Raw genomic sequence first — 9,297 nt, forward strand, 5'->3', positions numbered from 1 at the left:
ATGCATGATTATTTATAGCCTCGTATCTCTTCTCTGAATCTTTGGTTTAGTTAGGCCAACTAGATTGATTTTTCTTGCAATGGGAAGAGGTGCTTTGTGATGGGTTCGATCTTGCGGTGTCCTCACCCAGTGACAGAAGGGGTAGCGAGGCACGCATGTATCGTTACTATTAAGGATAAAAGGATGGGGTCTATTCCTACATGAATAGATCTTGTTTACATAATGTCATCATTCTTATTGCATTACTCCACTTCACCATGAACTTAATACACTAGATGCATGCTGGATAGCGGTTGATGTTTCGAGTAATAGTATGCAGGCAGGAGTCGGTCTACTAATCTTGGACATGATGCCTATATTCATGATCATTGCCTTGGATATCGTCATAATTTTTTGGTCTTCTATCAATTTCCTAACAATAATTTGTTTACCCATCGTATGCTATTCTCTCGAGAGAAGCCACTAGTGAAATCTACGGCCCCGGGTCTATCTTTTATCATATTTGCTTTCAAATCTATCTTTTGTCGTATTTGTTTCCTGATCTATTATTCCAAAAACCCAAAAATACCTTTCTGCAATTTTTCTTTACTTATTTTATTTCGTGTTTTATTCAGATCTATTTATCCAATCTCATACAAATTAATATATTTTTTTACCGAGGAGGGATTGACAACCCCTCTTACGTGTCTGGTTGCAAGTATTTGTTTTTTGTGTGCAGGTACTGTTTACATAGCGTCGCTTGGTTCTTCTACTGGATTGATACCTAAGTTTCAAAACTAAGGGAAATACTTACTGTAGCTGTGCTGCATCATCCCTTCCTCTTTTGGGAAATACCGACGCAATCTCTAGCCATGTCAAAGGAATATCTGGCGCCGTTGCGAGAGAGACATCATCAACATCTATCAGGTTCCTAATCACAAATCTCATCTCCTTGAAATTTTCATTATTTTCCATTTGCCTCTCGTTTTCATCTCCCCCACTTCACAAAAATTTGCCTTTTTATTCGCCTTCTTTTTTGTTCGCCTTTTTCTCGTCAGATCTATCTTTTTTGCTTGCAATCTTGCTTGCCTACTTTGTCATTATGGCTAGTTCTTCCTCTATTGCGTGTAACCCCAAGAACGAGGTTCTTAATTTTAAACAAAGGGGAGGGGAGAATGTAAAAGATGCTTGGTATAGGATTTGTGATGGTCATAATGGATCTGTTCGTAATCAATCTACCATTATTCTTCTTTGCAGTTTTTATGTGGGCATTACCACTTGGTGATTTGTCCTTGATACGATTACCGGTGGGAATATCTTGATGTGTCCATCTTTGGATGCTTTTAATGCTATGGGAGATCTACTGGGTGCACTACCTATCATTATTAGTGAAACAATCTTAACTCTTGAGCATGTTATGCAAAGATTAGATGCTACTAAAAAGAAGATGGTCACCGAAGAACAAACTAAAATTTTGGATAAAAGGATGCATAATCTTAAGTAACTTAAGCGAGTAGGAAAACTCAGCCTTTTCTTCTGCTAAAACTATTGAAAAAACTCCCGTAAAAATTTGCAAGTCTACTCAAGTCACTAAGAACAAGGGTGCCACCTCTAATAACAACAAAGAAGGTCTTAAAATGATTAGTATTCATCCCAATTTTGTTGGAGTGGTGAAAGGCCCTACTTGCAACAATGATTTTTTCAATCTTATTCCTAGGAGTATTGTTACTGGAAACATGCATGCTAAATCCTTGAAGAATTCTAGTTGTGTGATTGAGGAGTTGAAAACTAAAGATGACAATATTTGAATCTTTGCATTATGCCTAGCTAGAGGCATACAACGATAACACTTGTTGGGAGGCAACCCAATGAATAAACTTTATTTTTGCTTTTTTCTTTCTGTTATGAGTGTTTGCATAATTATGCGCTGTTATGATTGATTTTTATGTTCTAATTAGTGTTTGTGCCAAGTAAAGCCCTTGGGATCATGTTGGGTGATAGTTGATTTGATCCTGTTGAAAAACATAAACTTTTGTGTCCTGTAACATAATTGTTTAAAATTCACAGAAGCAACAAAAAAATCTGCATTTTTTCCACGAGATTTATATACAAATTTCCAACGTTGTCCTAATTTTTTAGAACTTTGGGAGTTACAGAAGTATGGCTAGAGTTCAGATTACTATAGGCTGTTCTGTTTTTGACAGATTCTATTTTCATTGCATTGTGTTCTTATTTAGATGAATCTATGGATTGTATTTGATGAGGACATGAATACCATTGTTACACCCACAACCCCTCCTACTATACATAATGGACCAATTACTAGAGCTCGCGCACACTAATTAAATTACCAGGATCTTTCGTTTTTTGGTAATGATTCTAATGTTCATGAGAATATGATGCTATCTAAATTGGATACATTTGTCTTGCTTACAAATGAAGGGCCTAGCTTGGACAAAAAGGGTGAACATTAGAGCAAGATCAAGCATGGGGATGATGGCATGCGCAAGGGTAATAAGAACCAATACAAAAATAGACACATCCGTGACATTTTGGGCCGAACAAATTTTTTCTATCATGCTTACAAAACCCGATATCATCATGGATGTGGTGGGCTCCTACTTCTATGACAAAAAATCATGATAGAATATGGTCTTTTCTTCCTAGGCGGGCCGGAGACACAGCTGCTTGATATTCTTTGGGCCGTCCATGATGGAAAAAATCATGTTATAAGCGACGAGGAGGAAAATATCTGGGAGTTCCCGGTTACGGTGGGTGGTCGGGGCCGACCGATGCACAGAGGGATTGCGCGTTTCTTTCATACACGTACACGCGTGTGTGTGAGGTGTTGGGCTCTAACTAAACCTGAGCGAGGCGTTTGCCTACTGAACCCGAGCGATTGCACTGAGTACATGTTACTGAACCCGAGCGATCGATCGACCTCTGGCTATTAACTGAACCCGATCGAGGGATTCCTTCGCTACTGCTGCTAACTAAAGCCGATGGAGGCCGGATGAACATGGCCCCGTGTGGAGGGCTGGTTGAACAGTAGCCGGTGGAGGCTGGATGAAGATGACCCCGTGGAGAGCTAGTTGAACAATAGCCGGTGTAGGTTGGATGAACAGGAGCTCGTGGAGGCTGGAGGGAGACGCCGTGGATGAACAGTGGCAGCTGGAGGCTGGAGGAGGTCGACGGTGGATGGACAGTAGCCCATGGAGGCTGGAGCGAGGCAGTAGACGGTGGATGAACAGTAGTCCATGGAGTCCCGTTTTGCGGTACGCCACACCCCTCCCGATGAACAGGACCCCCGGTTCGATCGTAGGAGCTCCAACACTAGTCCCTTTCCTCCATTTTGTGCTATGCCACACCCCTCCCGATCAACATCACCCCATTTCGATCGTAGGAGCTCGAACACAAGTCCGCTTCCTCCATTTTGCATTATGCCAGACCCCGTTTTGGATGTTCCGTCCAAGCCGGTTGGCTCCCGATGAACACAACGCATTCCAACCTAGTCTGTTGCCTCCCAATGAACACGACGCTGTTTCTCTATTCCGACCCAGTCGGTTGGCTACCGATGAACAAGACGATGTCGATTACCCATTCGAGGCCCCACCCGTATGCACATACATACATGTACACGATATAGACGGGACTGCCTAAATAGCTACCGCTCCTTACTGGGCCACGGTTCATCGTGACAGAAAGACCGATGGACCAGTATGTACGTACACGTTTGTGACTAGAACGGCAACACTACGTACGCTTAGACCGGGTGGGTCCCGGCTGTTAGGGAGGATAAGGAGGCACTTCCTTACGTGCGAAGATATTGATGGTGGGTCTGAGCTGACAGGGGGATGATTCTTTTTTATGCGTAATAAGGAGGCACTTCCTTGCGTGTGAAGATGTAGCTGGTGGGTCCATCTGTCAGCCTCACCGCGTATAGTCCTCTTCCGATGGCTGTCATTCGTTGACCATGCTGGCGATGGATAATGGTGAGGCAGGGAACGACGCAGAGCCTGGGAACATGCGGGAGGTAGGACGAGGGTTGACTGGTTTGGCTGCGGTGTGAGGCTGCCATCGCCACAAAATAACATGGAGTGTGGGTGAATATAGGGATGGCCTGGCCAGCGATGGGAGTAGTAGGGAGCGGTGAGGCCTACGCGGCAGCACAGCCGACCACGGGAGGCAGGAGCACGCGGTGGTTTGGACGGCTGGAGAAAGAAAATTAGAGGTTGAAGAAGCAGGACGACCGTTGGATGTTAACAATCCAACAATCATTGGTGATAGAATCGTTTGTTGACTAAGTTGACAAAGCCCTGCGTATGCGTCAACTTAGTAGGGCCACAAGTCAGCCTCCAAATCTGGTGGGCCCCATCTATCATGGGGAGCACTCGTTATTTTTCGCTTAATAAGGAGGCACTTCCTTCTGTGTGAAGATATAGTTGGTGGGTCCCAGCTGTCATTGGGAGTATTCATTCTTTTTGGCATAATAAGGAGGTGCTTTCTTGCGTGCGGCCATGGACCATGTGGATCCCAACTATCAGCCTCTCCATGTACATCCCTCTTCCGATGTCATCGTTTGTTGACAACATTGACCACGCCGTGCCAAGAACACCAGCGCCATGGACGACGACGACACCCAGGAAGGGAATGACCCGGAGGCGGCGAAGCCACATCAGTGGACGGATGTGGGTGAGTAGAGGGATGGCCTGGCCAGCGGTGGGAGTAGTAGGGGGCGGTGAGGCCTTCGCGGCAGCATAGCTGGCCATGGGAGGTGGGAGCAGGTGGTCCCGCCAGCGCTGGATTTGGCGGCTGGAGCAATAAGATCAGAGACTGAAGAAGCACAGCGGCCATTGGATTGACATTCAACGGTCACATCTACTAGAATCGCTTGTCGACGTATATAATAAGTAAAAAAATCTTGCATACGCGTCAACTTAATAGGCCCACAAGTCAAACCATTCCCTATTTTTTTAATAATTTACAGCTCATTGCAACTTCTTATGCAATTTATTGCAGTCCGTTATTTTGTTCACCGAGGCCAGGGTTTAAAATGTAAGAGAAATTTCGCATATTTCGATGGGGTCCAAACAATTTTTAATACCGAAATGTCGAGCCATATTTAAAGTAATTCAAAGATATATTTGAATTAGGTTACAACCCAGTGAAATTGGAATATGAAAATGTGAAAAAAATTCAAAAATTTGAAAGTAATTGTGAATTTGTCGTCTGTTTTTTATATTTACAGCCCATTTCTATTACTTTCAAGATTTGCAGCCATCTTGAAAGAGTTGCAACCCATCAGGGCAGAGAAAAATAAGTAGGTCTGGATTGGGTATACTTCAGAAAAAATAAACTGGGCTCATTTTCATAAAAAAAATAACTAGGTTGGTCATGTGGTGAATGTAAAACATAAGCGTGGGCTAGCCAGGGCCACAAACCCAGTTGAAACCCTACTCTATCTCAATAATAACAAAAAAAATACTGCTCGAGCCGCTACGTCCCAGGTGTCAGCCGATCTTGTGTTGTTCTCTTGTCTATTGACTATATATGCTGACAATGTCGTGGGTCCCAGATCTCAGCAAACCACTAGGAGGAAGCATTTTATTTTTCTATACACTTACAATGGGTATATAAAAAATGAGGAACTTCCTTGCGTATGGCCAGGGCCATAGTGGGCCCCTACTGTCATCCTCTCCACGCACAGTCCTCTCCCGATTCCTCTTGTTTGTTGGCCATGTTGACAACACAAGAGGCCGGCGCCGCAGCGAGGGCACCAAAGCGCGCGGAGGACGACGGCGAGGCCTCAGACGTCGGCGTTAACGGTTTAGGAGACGAAGGGGCGACGATGTGTGCGCTAAGGCGCAGCCAGCCATGGCAGGCCGATGAGGACATCAATACCATTGTTACACCCACAACCCCTGCTGCTATACATACTGAACCAATTACTAGAGCTCGCGCATGCCGATTGAATTACTAGGTACTTTCGTTTCTTTGTAACGATTCTAATGTTCATGAGAATATGATGCTGCCTAAATTGGATACATTTGTTTTGCTTACAAATGAAGGGCCTAGCTTGGACAACAAAGATGAACCTTGGAGCAAGTTCAAGCATGGAGATGATATGCCCAAGGGAACAAGAACGGAGTTACAAGTGATGATTCTGTGGTTTTGAAGCAACCATAATGAGTGCCTGTAGCCTTGCACGAAATTTACAAGATGCCACTTCATAAATTTCGTCCAGATGCTATTCTAGGTGTTGCGTCACCTTAATTTTGGGCCAGGCCCATGTAATTTCGAAATGCTTGATCATAGGCTGTTTTTAGAGTCTGTATGTGCGGGGAAAGAAGAGTTAGGGTTGGTTTCGGACCCCTCCTCCAAGGACCACGAAATTCCCCCTCTCTCCTCCATATATACAGCCCTTAGGGCATCGTTTAGACTTTGGGTTTTGTTTAGATTGAAGTTCTCCATAGCTGCAACTTTGTGTACTTCGTTTGTGTTCGACGACCAGACAAAGGCATCACAAAACCCTACCTTGATCAATAAATATTTCCTCTTATATTCGCAATATCCATATTGCAATATTACTTTATTGCTTTTTCTTCGTTTTCCTACAGGAAACGTACCTTCGTGGTCAGGTTGATTGTGCTACGGCGTGGTCAATAACCTCTCGGAGTTGGTTTAGCGATTGCTAAGGCGCGACGTCCTCGCACATTCGTAGTTGGATTGTCAAAGTCGACTTCCTCCAAAACGATAGCCACCATCTCATCGAAAGATGGGACACCTTTGCCTCTATCAAGTGGTATCAGATTTCCAGGTTGCTCGGTGAGATTTTACAGTTTTTCGTAGTTTAGATCGAGTCTGTTCTTCATACCTACAGTCCACGAAAAAGCCACAAAAAATTAGGGTTAGTTCATCATATCTGAACCAATCTGAGCCTTTGCATAATCTTTTTAGGGTTTTTGCTTTGTTTAATTTGCGGTTGCATCGCCGTGTCTAGTTGCTGGTCTTAGTGTCTAGTCTTTTAGAGTTTCGAGTTCTGGTCATAAGTTTTCACGCCGCCGCCGCACCGTCATCATGGACCCTGCCATCTACCACCACCGATCCGTATCCATATACCACCACCAATCTGTATCCATATACCACCACCGATTCGTATCCATATACCGCCACCGCTACCACCATCGCTGCCACATACAAACACCGCTGCCATATCCTACCACCATATATCCACCACCAACCCGAGTTCCTTTCATATTAGGTTTGTTTTTGAGATCCATCTAATTTCCGATTCGTGTTTCCTTGCCTGAATAGGTTTCAAAAAAGAGAGCCTCGAGACCCCCGGGCAGTTTTTAGGCCAAGATTTCGGCGACCGGAAATATTTTTTCCCTATCCTATTTTTAGGCTTTTCTGAGTCTTTTGAGCCACGTGCCATCATAGTGATTTTTTTCGCACTTCTTCATCGTCGCTGCCCTGATTTACAAAAAAATAGTCAAAAAAATTTTGTGTCCATCCCGTCAGTTTGACCTGCGAAGAGTTTTGAGACAGTCGCCATTATAGTGATTTTCCACAAAAAAAGGAGTGCAAAAAAACAACAATTTTTTTCCAGACTGTGCTTTTCCCTTGTTTACATGCAGCACGGTGATTTTGTTAGTGTTCTAAGCTCGCGTCTCTAGCACGGTCTAGCATAGACAAGCACACTACCATCATTGAGCGCTAATTCAACTTTGCATCTCTGAATTGATTATTGCTGACCCTTTTTTCTACCATATTATAAGCCTTCCCAGCTCCACATACATGTACGTCGTGCATTTGACTCTCCCTGGTAATCGCTCTATTGAAGTTTTGAGAGTTTTGACGGATTTACTTGACGGGTAAGAACTGGTAAGAATTTGAGATTTACTTGACGGATTTGTGAAGCCGCACCACCACCATTTTCTAGTAGTCTATAGGATCATATTCTTGTGTGTTTCTATTGCTACTAACCATGGAAAGATCACAAGTCGATGAAACTGACTGGGAGAACATGACGAATAAGGAGTTTCATGATAAATTTCAGCAAATGATGACTGAACAGGTGCAAGATATGCTGAACAATTTTGAAGAGGCCATGGATAAGATAACTGGCTTTGGGAAGACGTTCGAAACAAAGCTCGATAACAAATTTCATGAACTACTTGCGCGTCTTCCACAACCACCACCGGCTGCACCTGCTGCACCTCTGCAACAACAACAACAACAACAACAACAACGACTACATCCATGTCGCGAAACAGCCCTCCACCGAGCGATCCGTGTCCCTCTTGAGCCTGGCCAAACTGTTGGTGCTGCTGTTGATACTTCTGTGGCTCCTGCTACTGATGCGGAGGATGATGATTATGCGGGAGATTACGAGGATGAGGTTGATCAAAATCAGAACGACATGCAACCACCAGCACCACAACCACCAGGTCGTCCACATGCAAATAACGACAATGGTAGGGCTCCCCCTCAGGTACGAGATCATGACCATCTCCCTAAACTGATATTGAATATTCCACCATTTGAGGGTAGATATGTTCCTGATATATATCTTACTTGGGAGTTAGAAATTGAACAACGTTTTACATGTTTAGAATATCCCGAGGAGAGACGTGTTGCTGCTGCACTTTGTGCTTTCACTAGTTTTGCTTGTGTGAGGATAATGAAGCTATGCTTGCACGTTTTATGGGTGGATTAAATAGAGAGATTCAGACCATTTTAGAGTATAAGGAGTATAATAATATCACTCATTTATTCCATCTTGCTTGTAAAGTTGAACATCAAGTGCAGGATCGACACGCATTGGCATGAACTAACTATTCTACAAGTCGACCTTCCTCATGGACACCGCGTGCATCCTCTACTTCCACACATTCTACTGCATCGGCACCTCCATCAGCTGCCACCTCTAGTCGTGATACAAGAAAGCAGGCACAACCACCATTATCTACCAACAGCACACCTGTCGGGCATGTAGAGAGCTCTTCTTCTTCCATGGCATCAACAGGGCACACAAGTGATATTATTTGTCGTCGCTGTAAGGGAAGAGGTCATTATGCAAGAGAATGCAAATCTGAGCGTGTGATGATTTCGACTGAGGCTGGTGGTTATGAGTCCACTAGTGACTTCGATGAGGAGACTTTGGCTCTTATTACACGTGAAGAACACGGTGGAGATGATTCTGAAAATGAGACGCAATACATGGCTCATGAAGACACTGATAGGTATGAGTGTTTAGTTGCTCAACGTGTTTTGAGTGTGCAGGTCACACAAGCAAAGAAAAATCAGAGGCATAAT

This window comes from Triticum urartu, chromosome 2 (genome assembly GCF_003073215.2).
Source record: "Triticum urartu cultivar G1812 chromosome 2, Tu2.1, whole genome shotgun sequence".
In the NCBI taxonomy this organism is placed as follows: Eukaryota; Viridiplantae; Streptophyta; class Magnoliopsida; order Poales; family Poaceae; genus Triticum; species Triticum urartu.